Source organism: Zea mays, chromosome 1 (assembly GCF_902167145.1).
Source record: "Zea mays cultivar B73 chromosome 1, Zm-B73-REFERENCE-NAM-5.0, whole genome shotgun sequence".
In the NCBI taxonomy this organism is placed as follows: domain Eukaryota; kingdom Viridiplantae; phylum Streptophyta; class Magnoliopsida; order Poales; family Poaceae; genus Zea; species Zea mays.
Genome location: NC_050096.1, coordinates 69,722,526 through 69,736,370, shown reverse-complemented (window position 1 = coordinate 69,736,370; position 13,845 = coordinate 69,722,526).

Genomic DNA, 13,845 nt, shown 5'->3' with positions numbered 1-13,845 from the left:
ACTGGTGCAACTCATTCATTTGTCACTGCAACCTGGGTAGAATTGCATAACATCTCAGTAGAGGCAATGATGCCGCCCATGAGGATTAATTCGGTTGGTGGCAAGGTGCAAACAGATAAAATATGCTCAAATATAATGGTGGAAATAAGGGGGATAGGATTCCCCAGTGACTTAATAGTAATAGACACCCCTGGGATAGATGTTATTCTAGGGATGAATTGGTTAATGAAGTATGAAGCAAATGTTAGTTGTGACAAGAGGACCGTAACATTGAAGTCCCCGTCAGGAGAGGAGGTAGTGGCCGAGCTAAGGATGCCTAAATCAGCGGAGGGAGTCTGTCACTAGATTTCAGTTGATAGTAAGGAGCCCAACCCGCTCGAGGCTATCAAGGTTGTGTCAGACTTTCTGGATGTGTTTCCCGAGGAGCTAACGGGCATGCCACCCGAGAGAAAGGTTGAATTTGCCATAGAGCTTATCCCTGGTACCGCCCCCATTTCCAAAAGAGCCTATCGAGTGTCTGGACCAGAATTGGTGGAACTCAAGAAGCAGATAGATGAGATGTTAGAGAAGGGTTACATCAGGCCAAGTACCTCGCCTTGGGCCGCTCCAGTGTTGTTTGTAGAGAAGAAAGATGGTACCAAAAGGATGTGCATAGACTACAGAGCCTTGAATGAAGTCACTGTCAAGAACAAGTACCCCCTGCCAAGGATAGAAGATTTGTTCGACCAGCTCAGAGGTGCCACCGTATTCTCGAAGATAGATCTGAGATCAGGTTACCATCAGCTCAGAATCCGACCCTCGGATATATAGAAGACGACATTCATCACCAAGTACGGGTTATATGAGTTCACAGTTATGTCCTTTGGTTTGACAAATGCGCCAGCCTTCTTTATGTACCTGATGAACAGTGTGTTCATGGATTATCTGGACAAGTTTGTGGTAGTGTTCATCGATGACATTCTCATATACTCTCAAAGTGAGGAAGATCATGTAGAACATTTGAAGATGGTATTGCAAAGGCTTCGAGAGCATCAGTTGTATGCCAAGCTGGGCAAATGCGAGTTCTGGATTCATGAAGTCTTATTTCTGGGTCACATCATAAACCAAGATGGGTTAGCAGTGGATCCAAAGAAAGTGGCAGATATCCTGAACTGGAAAGCACCGAAGGATGTTCGTGGGATCAAGAGCTTCATTGGAATGGCTGGATACTATAGGCGTTTCATTGAAGGCTTCTCAAAGATTGCTAGACCAATGACAGCGTTGCTAGCAAAGAAAGTCGAGTTTAAGTGGACCCAAAAGTGTCAAGAAGCATTTGAAGAACTGAACAATAGATTGACTACAGCTCCTATGTTAGTCCTGCCTGATGTTCACAAGTCATTCTCAGTGTATTGCGATGCTTCGTACACCGGATTGGGATGTGTGCTAATGCAAGAAGGAAGAGTGGTAGCATACTCATCTCGACAACTGAAGATCCATGAGAAAAATTACCCCACACATGACCTGGAGTTGGCAGCAGTGGTTCATGCCTTAAAGACCTGGAGACATTACCTGTATGGGCAGAAGTGCGACATCTACACGGATCATAAAAGTCTGAAGTACATATTCACTCAGTCAGAGCTAAACATGAGGCAGCGAAGATGGTTGGAATTGATCAAAGACTATGAGCTGGAGATACATTACCATCCAGGCAAAGCCAATGTTGTTGCAGATGCTCTGAGCAGGAAGAGTCAAGTCAATATGTTGGCCTCGTACCCGATGCCGTATGAGTTAGCCAAAGAGTTCGACAGACTGAGCCTCGGTTTCCTGAACAGTACGCAAGGAGTAACTGTGGAATTAGAGCCCACCCTAGAGCGGGAGATCAAAGAAGGGCAGAAGGATGATGAAAGCATCAACAAGATCCGGTAGCTGATCTTAGAAGGAAGAGGCAAAGACTTTCGAGAGGACGAAGAGGGAGTAATATGGTTCAAGGACCGATTGTGTGTTCCCGACCTTAAACCCATTCGGGAACTGATCCTCAAGGAAGCTCATGAGACAGCCTACTCCATACACCCGGGAAGTGAGAAGATGTATCAGGATTTAAAAAGGAGGTTTTGGTGGTATGGCATGAAAAGAGAGATCGCAGAATATGTTGCCATCTGTGATAGCTGTCAGAGAACCAAAGCAGAGCATCAGAGGCCCGCCGGATTGTTGCAGCCTTTGCGGATTCCTCAGTGGAAGTGGGATGAGATCGGGATGGATTTTATAGTTGGCCTACCTCGTACCCGGGCCGGCTATGATTCCATCTGGGTGGTTGTGGACCGCTTAACAAAGGTGGCCCATTTCATACCTGTGAAGACAACATACACCGGAGCAACGTTAGCTGAGTTATACATGTCACGGATAGTCTGCCTTCATGGTGTGCCGAAGAAGATAGTGTCAGATCGAGGAACGCAGTTCACCTCTCATTTTTGGCAACAGCTACAAGAAGCTTTGGGCACCCATTTGAACTTCAGCTCAGCTTATCACCCGCAGACAGACGGCCAGACTGAAAGAACTAACCAGATCCTTGAAGATATGTTGAGAGCCTGTGCGTTGCAAGACAAGTCAGGATGGGACAAAAGGTTACCTTGTGCAGAATTCTCCTACAACAATAGTTATCAAGCCAGCTTGAAGATGTCACCGTTTCAGGCACTCTATGGGCGGAGTTGCAGGACTCCGTTGCATTGGGACCAGCCTGGAGAGAGACAGGTGTTTGGCCCCGACATCTTGCTTGAAGCCGAAGAGAATATCAAAATGGTTCGGGAGAACCTGAAGACAGCCCAGTCAAGACAGCGAAGCTATGCTGACAGAAGGAGAAGGGAACTGAGCTTTGAAGTGGGAGACTACGTCTATCTGAAGGTGTCACCTATCAGGGGAGTCAGAAGGTTCGGAGTTAAAGGCAAGTTAGCACCTCGGTACGTTGGACCATATCAGATTCAAGCAAAGCGTGGAGAAGTGGCCTACCAGCTCGACCTACCAGAGAGCTTGTCAGCAGTGCACCATGTGTTCCATGTGTCGCAATTGAAGAAGTGTCTGCGAGTACCAGAAGAACAGTTGCCAGTGGAGGGTTTGGAGGTCCAGGAGGATCTGACATACATAGAGAAGCCAACGCAGATCCTGGAGTTTGCAGACAGAGTCACCCGGAGGAACACCATCAGAATGTGCAAAGTCAGATGGGGTCACCACTCGGAGGAAGAAGCAACCTGGGAACGAGAAGATGATCTGAAGGCCAAATACCCTGAACTCTTTGCTGACCAACCTTGAATCTCGGGGCGAGATTCTTTTAAGGGGGATAGGTTTGTAACACCCTGAATTTGGGGGTATAAAATTTCTTTGCTCATATTCACAAATTCAGGTGTTACTTCCCTTTTCTCATCATTCCTCATTCTTTTCTTTCTCATTTCTATAGGAGAAAAGTGCTTATTTTATTTGTAATAATAGTTTAATATGTTAAACCCTAAGGGAGTATGAATTGTTGCATCATGTTGAACTCTAGGTTTCACTTTTGCTTGGTGCATAATTCTTGGAAAGTTTGATTTGAATTTGTGGCTCATTTGAATTTGAATCAAATAGAGAAAATAAAAAGAAAAAGAGAAAACAATTCCAGAATAAAAAGAAAAGAGAAAGAGACCCAACCCCGCCGCCCCCTCGGCCTTTCGGCCCAGCCGGCCCATCCCGCGCGCGCGCCTCTCCCCCCCCCCCCCCCCCCCCCGCTCTCTCTGCCCTGGCGGGCCCGCCCGTCAGCGCAGCCGCCTCTCGCGCGCCCGCCTCCGCTCTCCTCTCTCTCTCTCTGCTCGCGGGCCCGGGCTGTCAGCCCCGTCTTCCTCGCGTAACCGCCGCCCGAGCTGCGCGCGCCCGCTTTCTCCGCGCCCACGTCGCGCGTGGAGCTCGCACCTGACCAGCCCCTGGCCACTTGAGCCCTGAACCCCACTCGCCCTCGCCCCCTCCCCCATTTGCGCTCTAGCGGACCCCTCTTCCACCTCTCCCTCGCTGCGCGCACGCCAGAGCACCGCCGCCACGAATCCCCGCCGTCCCGAGCCCGTTTCTCGGCCGCCGTTGGAGCTCCGCCGTGTCCGTTGCCACGGTGAGCTTCGCCCCGGTGTCCGCAACCCGGGACGCGCCTCAATTCCCTTTCCCCCTCCCTATTTCTCTCTGCCCGCGCTCACCCGCCGCTCCCCGTGCAGCCGTGGAGGTCCGCCACCGTCGCGCCATTGCCGCCGCCGAGGAATCCCCGGAGCCCGCCTTGAGGTAAAGAACCTCTCCCGCCCCTATCGACCCGTGTATTGCCTTCTACCATGTGTAATTCCTTGCCGGAGTAGATTTATGCCGCCGCCGAGCCGCTCCGCCGTGGGCCGCCCCCTCCGGTGCCCCTGCCCCGACCCAGACCCCACCAGAGGACTCCCCGTGCCCTCCCCAACCTTCCCGGCCACCCAGGTCGCCCCAGAGGCCCGCCAAACGCCCGCGCCCCTCGTCTCCGGCGAGCCCTCCGCCGCGGGGACGAGCGCCGCCGCCCCAGTTAGCCGTAGGAAAGACCCAGGCCGCCCACCCGATCCCCGCCGTTCATCCCAGATCGGGCGGCTCTGATTCAACTCGCCCGGACCCAATCCTGGCCGTCCGCCGGAGATCCAGCGGCCCATGCCCACTTCCCCCTCACCCCGTCTCCCTGCCGTTTGGGCCCCGCCTGTCAGCCCGCCCGCGCGCGCGCTCTGCCCGCCGGCCCCGCCTGTCAGCCTGCCCGCGCCCCGCGCTGCCCGCCTGGTCCCGCCTGTCAGTCGCCCAGGCCGCCGCGCGCTCGCGCGCCCGCCCGCAGGATCTAATCCTGGCCGTTCGCTTTAGATCTGACGGCCGTAGTAGCCCGATACCCCTTCGCCCGCGCATTTTCTTAAAGAGACCCCCGGTTTTCTGGAATTTGAACCCGCCGTCCCTGGTTTCTCGCAGTTAGGTCCCTGGACCTTTTAATTAATTCAAAATAGGTATTTAGGGTATATTTTTAATCCCCAAACTTGTAAAATTCATAACTTTGTCATATGAACTCCAAATGAGGTGCTTCAAATTGCAAAATGCTCATGATGTTTTTGTCTATCTATTTAAACAATGTTTCCCTGTTGTTTCCATGTACCAATTAATAGTTAATCACTAGGATAGGATTAAGGCTATTGGAACCCTATTTGGGATAATTAGAAGTTGGTAGACTTTAATGAAAGTTAGAATACTTAAGTTTATGGACTTAAACACCTAAGTTTAGGAACTTAAAACCATGTAATGATTTAATCCCTCCACTGACTTAAACCTGATTAGTGGATAATGAATCACTTTGTATAGTCCTCTACCCCAGACCTAGGGAACACCAGAGTGCCTATCCCTTTTCTGCTATGAACTTGTGATCTCTTTGCTGCATATGTCTTGTATGTTGCTTTTGTTTGTTATCTTCCCAAGTGCATAGTGTGAATGATTACTTTACGTAGACAACGAGCAGTCTGTGTGTCCCGAGGAAGTTGCAGAGGAAGTCCCTGATCAGCAGTTTGGTGAAGGCAAGTGTCCTCTGTCCCATTATGTCCTATTCATTTATAACTTACTACCCCGCACTACTTACTTGAAACCTAAGGATTGACTAGCTTTACATTTTACTTTATCCTTGATGACCTTATGGGCTATTATGGTTAACACTTTGCTATTGCTTTAACATAATCAATGAACATGATGTGACTATTTATGATACTGTTATCCTGATGATGTTGATGATCTTGTGATACTCTAGGGGGCTCAGGCTGCTTCCTGAGTACCTCTCCGTAAGGACTGGTTCGTTGAGAGACCACCCGGGATAACAGTGCAACCATGAGGGTGAAATGGGATGCCCTTAGCTGATTAATTAGATGAACTAGAGGTGTAGTTGCTTAGCCATCGTGCCGTCAATGGGGTCCAGGCACAGTGCTTGCTCTGCCGAGGCTGAGTGCCGAGGTTCTTTCGTTTTGCTCTTTGTTAGTCACTCTCCTGCGGGGAGGGGTACTGTGTTTATCAAACTGGAGAAACCTAACGGGCAGCTATGATCTCTAGGGAATCTTTGTAAAAGCTACGTAGTGATGCCCTGCCGGACCACCTAGGTACCACTTGCCGACTCGGACGTCACCGACTCGGACGTCATCGGGGCTTTCCTTGCCGGCACCACTTGCCGGGACCTGGTAAGCAAACTGGGGCGCAAGACACCCACCAAGGCAAGCGAATTGATGGACATAGCCACCAAGTTTGCCTCTGGCCAGGAGGCGGTCGAAGCCATCTTCCGTAAGGACAAGCAGCCTCAGGGAAGGTAGAAGGAAGACGACCCCGAGGCGTCCGTCCAGCGTGGCACGAAGAAGAAGACCAGGAAGAAGGCGCAAGCGAAGCGCAACACCGTCGACGTGGACCTCGTCGCCGCTGCCGAGCACAGGAATCCTTGGAAGCCTCCCGGAGGGGCCAACGTGTTCGACAAAATGCTCAAGGAGTCGTGCCCTTATCACAGGGGTCCCGTCAAGCACACCCTGGAAGAGTGCGACATTCTTCGGCATTACTTCAATAAAGCTGGACCCTCGGCGGAGGACGGCAAGGACCACGGCAACAACAAGAAAGGAGGCGACGGGGAAGAAGAGTTCCCAGAGGTCCACAACTGCTTCATGATCTACGGCGGACAGGTGGCGAATGCCTCGGCTTGACACCTCAAGTAGGAGCGCCGGGAGGTCTGCTCGGTGAAGGTAGCAACTAGCAACGCCAGTCTACCTAGACTGGTCCGACAAGCCCATCACCTTCGACCAAGGTGACCACCTCGACTACGTGCCGAGCCCAGGAAGGTACCCGCTCGTCGTCGACCCAATCATCGGCAACGTTAGGCTCTCCAAGGTCCTGATGGACGAAGGCAGCAGTCTCAACATCATCTACGCCGAGACCCTAGAGCTCTTGGGGGTTGATTGGTCCGAGATCCGGGCTGGTGCAGCACCCTTCCACGGGATTGCACCCGGAAAGTGTACCCTGCCCCTCGGATAGATTGACTTGCCCTTCTGCTTCAGAACTCCCTCCAACTTCCGAAAGGAAACCCTCACCTTCGAGGTAGTTGGGTTCCGAGGGACCTATCACGTGATGCTGGGAAGACAGTGCTACGCCAAGTTCATGGCCATCCCCAACTACACTTACCTCAAGATCAAGATGCCTGGCCCCAAGGGAGTCATCACCATCGGGCTCACGTACCGCCACGCTTACGAGTGCGATGTGGAAGGCGTGGAGTACGCCGAAGCCCTCGCCGAGTCTGAAGCCCTCATCACCGACCTGGATTGCCTCTCCAAAGAGGCACCCGACGCGAAGCGGCACACTGGCAACTTCAAGCCGGCCGAGGCAGTCAAGTCTATCTCTCTCGACCCCAGCAACGACACCGGCAAGAAAGTCAGGATCGGCTCCGAGCTCGACCCCAAATAGGAAGCAGTGCTCGTCGACTTTCTCCGCGCAAACGCCGAAGTTTTTGCGTGGAGTCCCTAGGACATGCCAGACATATCGAGGGATGTCGCCGAGCACTCACTGGACATCCGAGCCGGAGCCCGACCCGTGAAGCAGCACCGGCGCCGTTTGATGAAGAAAAGCACAGAGCCATAGGCGAGGAGGTCCACAAGCTAATGGCTGCAGGGTTCATCAAAGAGGTGCCTAAAAGCGAAGAGCGTAAAACTCAATCCTGAGAAGTGTGTCTTCGGAGTCCCCCGAGGCATGCTCCTAGGGTTCATCGTCTCCAAACGAGGCATCGAGGCCAACCCAGAGAAAATCGCAGCCATCACCAACATGGGGCCAATCAAAGATTTGAAAGGAGTACAAAGGGTCATGGGATGCCTTGCGGCTCTGAGCCGCTTCATCTCACACCTCGGCGAGAAAGGATTGCCCTTGTACCGCCTCTTAAGGAAGGCCGAGCGCTTCACTTGGACTCTCGAGGCCGAGGAAGCCCTCGGAAACTTAAAGGCATTTCTTACTAATGCTCCCATCTTGGTGCCCCCCGCTGCGGAAGAAGCTCTCTTGATTTACGTAGCCGCAACCACTCAGGTGGTCAACGCCGCGGTCGTAGTCGAGAGACAAGAAGAAGGGCATGCACTGCTCGTCCAGAGGCCAGTCTACTTCATCAGTGAAGTGCTATCCGAGACCAAAATCCGCTACCCGCAAATCCAGAAGCTGTTGTACAAAGTGATTCTGACATGGCGGAAGCTGCGACACTACTTCGAGTCTCATCCGATTACTGTGGTGTCATCTTTCCCCCTGGGAGAGATCATCCAGTGTCGAGAGGCCTCGGGTAGGATAGCAAAATGGGCAGTGGAACTTATGGGCGAAACACTTTCATTTGCACCTCGGAAGGCCATAAAATCCCAAGTCTTGGCCGACTTCCTGGCTGAATGGACAGACACCCAGTTGCCAACAGCCCCAATCCAGGCCAAACTTTGGACCATGTACTTCGATGGGTCGTTGATGAAAACCGGAGTAGGCACGGGCTTGCTCTTCATCTCACCCCTCGGAGAACACGTGTGTTACGTAATACGCCTCCATTTTCCGGCGTCAAACAACATGGCCGAGTACGAGGCCTTGGTTAATGGACTGCGCATCGCCGTCGAGCTAGGGGTTCGGTGCCTCGACGCTCGTGGCGACTCGTAGCTCGTTATTGACCAAGTCATGAAGAACTCTCACTGCCGCGATCAGAAAATGGAGGCTTACTGCGACGAAGTTCGGCGCTTGGAAGATAAGTTCTATGGGCTGGAACTCAACCATGTTGCTCGACGGTACAACGAGACCACGGATGAGCTGGCTAAGATAGCCTCGGGACGAACAACGGTTCCCCCGAATGTCTTCTCCAGGGATATATATTAGCCATCCGTCAAAATCGACGATGCGCCCGAACCTGAGGAGACCTCGGCCCAGCCCGAGGTACCCTCGGCCGCCGACGGTGAGGCCCTGCGCGTCGAGGGAAAGCAGAATGGGGTCACACTAGTCCCAAACTGGCAGACCCCATACATGGAATATCTCCTCTGGGGAGAGCTGCCCCTCGACAAGGCCGAAGCTCGGCGACTGGCTCGGCGCGCCAAGTCGTTTGTTTTGCTGGGTGATGAAAAGGAGTTGTACCACCGCAGCCCCTCAGGCATTCTCCAACGATGCATATCCGTCGCCCAAGGACAGGAGCTGTTGCAAGAAATACACTCGGGGGCTTGCGGTCACCATGTGGTGCCTCGGACCCTCGTGGGAAACGCCTTCCGACAAGGTTTTTACTGGCCGACCGCAGTGGCTGACGCCACTAGGATTGTACGCTCCTGCCGAGGGTGTCAATTCTACGCGAGACAAGCACACCTGCCTGCTCAGGCTCTACAAACAATACCTATCACTTGGTCATTTGCTGTGTGGGGTCTGGACCTCGTCGGTCCCTTGCAGAAGGCACCCGGGGGCTTCACGCACCTGCTTGTCACCATCGACAAATTCTCCAAGTGGATCGAAGTCCGACCCTTGACCAGCATCAGGTCCGAGCAGGTGGTGGCGTTCTTTACAAATATCATCCACTGCTTTAGGATCCCAAACTCTATCATCACCGACAATGGCACGCAGTTCATTGGGAAAAAGTTTCTAGACTTCTGCGAAGACCACCACATCCGTGTGGACTGGGCCGCCGTAGCTCACCCAATGAGAAATGGGCAAGTAGAGCGCGCCAATGGCATGATTTTGCAGGGACTAAAGCCGAGGATCTACAACGACCTGAACAAGTTTGGCAAGCAGTGGATAAAAGAGCTACCCTCGGTGGTTTGGAGTCTGAGGACGACGCCGAGCCGGGCCACAGGTTTCTCGCCGTTTTTCCTAGTCTATGGGGCCGAGGCCATCTTACCCACGGACTTGGAATACGGTTCCCCAAGGAGAAAGGCTTACGACGATCGAAGCAACCAGGCCAGCCGAGAGGATTCATTGGACCAGCTAGAAGAGGCTCGGGACATAGCCTTGCTACACTCAGCGCGGTATCAGCAGTCCCTGTGACGCTACCACGCCCGAAGGGTTCGGCCCCGAGGTTTCTAGGTGGGAGATCTGATGCTTCGGCTATGACAAGACGCACGAGGGCACCACAAGCTTGCTCCCCCCTAGGAAGGGCCGTTCATCATCGCTGTTGGAGACTTGTTCTCAAATGCTATGAATTAAGAACAAGGCAACATAAAATGTTAAATGTTGATATCCTTCGCCCTTCGAAGCATTATTTCCCTAAGGATATAATGATTTTCGGACGAAGGTTATGAAGGACGTACCTCCATCAGCATAAAATATAATAATGAAGAAGGGATCATATTAATCATATAAGTTAACACGAACTGTTATGAATTACTGGCAACTTATTTCTATTTTATTATGATAACGGAATAGAAATGATATCAAATTACAAGTGTACCTTCAGATCGTGAGAAGGTAAAAATACAAGTGTGACGCAAAGGCCAATGTCCAAATCAGCGTGAACAGTACGGGGATACTGTTCGCCTATTTATAGGCACGGGTCACAGCCCATGCAAAATTACATTAATGCCCTTTACATTTGTCAATAACTCTATGGTAATTCTTCGAGGTTTAATCTGGTTTTTCATCTTTAAGTCGGTTTCCTTTCCTGTCGTTCTCCCGAAGCTCTTCTACACACAGCTTCGGCCCTGCGTAAACCTTCGTGTTCCTTGTGCTTCGTCCTACCGTGGCTCTGATCCAAACTTCCGAAGATACATGTTAACGTACTTTACTCCAAAAACATTGTTAAATCATGTTTTTGAGGACCTTCGGAAGCCGAAGGCCCCCAACAGTAGCCCCTCGCAATATTAATTTGTTAGAATAATAGATTCAGATTGCGAAATGGACGAAGGCAATGAGCCGAAGGTCCGAAAAAACACCTTCCTCTTGCTAGAATAGCCACAGTCATTGACAACTGGGACCCTCCAGTCTCCAACATGATGGGTTTATAAATAGGGGCTCGCCACAATTTATTTGACACGCACTCTTGCCATCCGTTCTGCCTCCTCAAAAAACTTTCTGCCCACAAATATTTGATTTTCTCCTTAGTTTTAAGCTTCGGAAACGAGAGGCAAGAATTCCGAAGAGATGTCTGAGGAGAAGAAGGTTGCTGCCGAAACGAAGCTAAGCCTTTCTGAAGAGATGCATCTGGGCTTTCTCGAGTCAATAGCAAAGACGAACACGGAGAAGATTACAAGGGAGATTTTAGAAGGTTTATCTGAAGATACTGGTGATAGTGACAGTTACGACGCAGATAGTGGAGGTGAAGATTCCGAAGATCGGCCATGGCGACCAAGCCATTCAGTCTTCGGGAAATCAGCTATCGGGCAAAGTCACCTTGAAAACATGAGGGGGAGATATTTTCGGGATATGTCCATTGTGAGAGCAGATGCCGGAGAAAGAACTGTGCCGAGCCCTGAAGATGATGAAGTCGTTATCTTCCGAAGCTTTTTAAAAGCTGGGCTACGATTCCCTTTAAGCAGATTCGTGGTAGAAGTTCTGAAAATATATCAGGTTTACCTTCATCAACTTACCCCTGAAGCGATAATAAGAATGGGAATCTTCGTCTGGGTTGTGAGGAGTCAAGGCCTAGAGCCAAGTGCAAAAAGCTTTTGCAATATTCATGAATCGTTATACGAAACAAAACCCTGGGGTAAAGAGCAATACCATAACAACTTTGGTTGCTACCACTTCGGTGCTCGCTCTGGATCAAGCTGTCCCGTGCCCACCTTTCGGAAGAGATGGCCCGGAGAATGGATGAAAGAATGGTTCTATGTAAAAAATGATTTGAAGGTTCGAGAAGATATTAAGGATATCATCATGCGCCCCATCTGGCAGCGTTTCGGACTCCGTAAACCGAAGGTAGAAATGGATGAAGTGGCCGAAGAATGCCAACGGGCCTTCGGCGTAGTCTGCTCTTTTATCGGGACAAGGGATTTGATACAAGAACACATCGCCTTCAGAGTATAGCCTCTTGCAGATAATTGGGAAATGCCAAAAGAGACTGTTAAAGAAACTGACGAAGGTGGACTAGTCAGGCTGAAGTATACATTCAAGTATGGAGACAAATTCGTTGAACCAGATGATGATTGGTTAAAGAGCATTGAAACTTTAAGTAATAAATTGCTTGGGGCATATTCGAAGGCCGAAGATACTGCAATGTCAGCAGCCTTCGGAGGCCGAAGAAAGAAAAGACTGAACCGAGTTTTTGATGCAATTGGGTTCGTGTACCCCGACTACCATTATCCAGTGCGGGGGCAGAAAAGGAAAGGTACAGCTTCTGCAAAAGAAAACGCTTCAGCTGCTCCTAGCGAGCCAGCACCGAAGAGAAAAAGGGTGAAAGTTCTCACACACCGACCACGCTACATTGAACTGGCCACAGTGCCTAAATTCGGCAGCGCAACATCTACGGCTCCTGAAGCTAAGGGATCAACTCCACTGTCAGGACCCACAGAGTTGGCCGAAGCGCCAACAACAAAAGAATTGGAGGAACCACAGACTCTGTTACCAGAAACCAAAGAGTTGGCCGAAGCGCCATCAACAGAAAAGATGGAAGAAGCAAAAGCATCAACTGAGGGAGCAAAAATATCAGAAATTTTAAGTCCTTCAGTAGAGATTGAAGTAACAAAAATTAAAAAGGGACCAACTGTGACCCCAAAAAGAAAGAGAATGGTTAACGTATTGGATGTTTTGGAAACAATTAAACTTCCAAGCACAACCCCACAGAAGGCTGCTGAAACTTCTGAGGCGCTTGTTGAAGTATCCGTTGCTAAAGCTCCGAGGCAACAGACTGGAATTGAAATCGGGCCTTCAGAACCGACCAAGGTAACACCTTCGGAAGTAGAAGAAGCAAAGATTGCAAAGGCCACCGAAGAAGTGAAAATGTCAGAGCCAACTTTGGGCGAAGAAATTGATACCGCTGCCCCCGAAGCATCTTCCAAAATATACGATTATATCGTGCGACATGCTTCGGGGAAGAAATTATCGGAAGAAGAAGTTTTTGAAGCTAATCACTATGCCAAAGAGTTGAAATATCCGAAGGGGGCACTAGTGTTTAATGGGACAAACGAAGAAGATTTCTTATACTGCCTCCCGGACAACAAAGAATTGTCTGTCTGCCGGGAGATGGCTAGAAGTATGGGGTTCCCGAAGCTCGAAGCTGGCTTATGTGCTATGACGAAAGAAGATCTCGCGGATAGTCTTGCGTACAATAGCCTGAAGGTATGGGAATTTGAGAATTTTATAATTCGTAACTCATTCTTTTATTCTTATACGAACCCTTTTTCATATAGGGTTTAATTCTAAGCAACGCATTGAGAGCACAAAAGAGTGCCGAAGACGAGAGCTACGAAATTGCGTTCAACAATCTACGATCAGAAGTTATTAGACTGAGAAACGAAGCTCTGGAAAAGGATAAAATTCTGCTTACATTGGTAGACAAGGTAAAAAAGAACGAAGCTGCTTCAAAGGCCCAGGCCGAAGCCCAAAGGCATGAAATTAAAGATCTTCAGAAACAGCTAGCTAGAGCTAAGGAAGAGCGTATACTTGAAGAAACAAAACGCGAGCTTAGTGATCAACTAGCCAATCATTTAGAGATGAGTGTTAAAGAGCTTCGTGCGTCCCAGAGGAAATGTTATGTTAAATCCATAGAGTGCGTCAAAAAGATAAAATCTAGCTTCGCCAGCGTTGGCGCATTCTCTAGCGAAGAGAATTTTTCAAGAGGCAATCCTGAAGGTCCAATGGAATGGGTCAGCCACGAAGCAGAGGCCTTCGAAGAAATTCTAAATATCCGCGGGGACATCTGCGCTTTTTCGG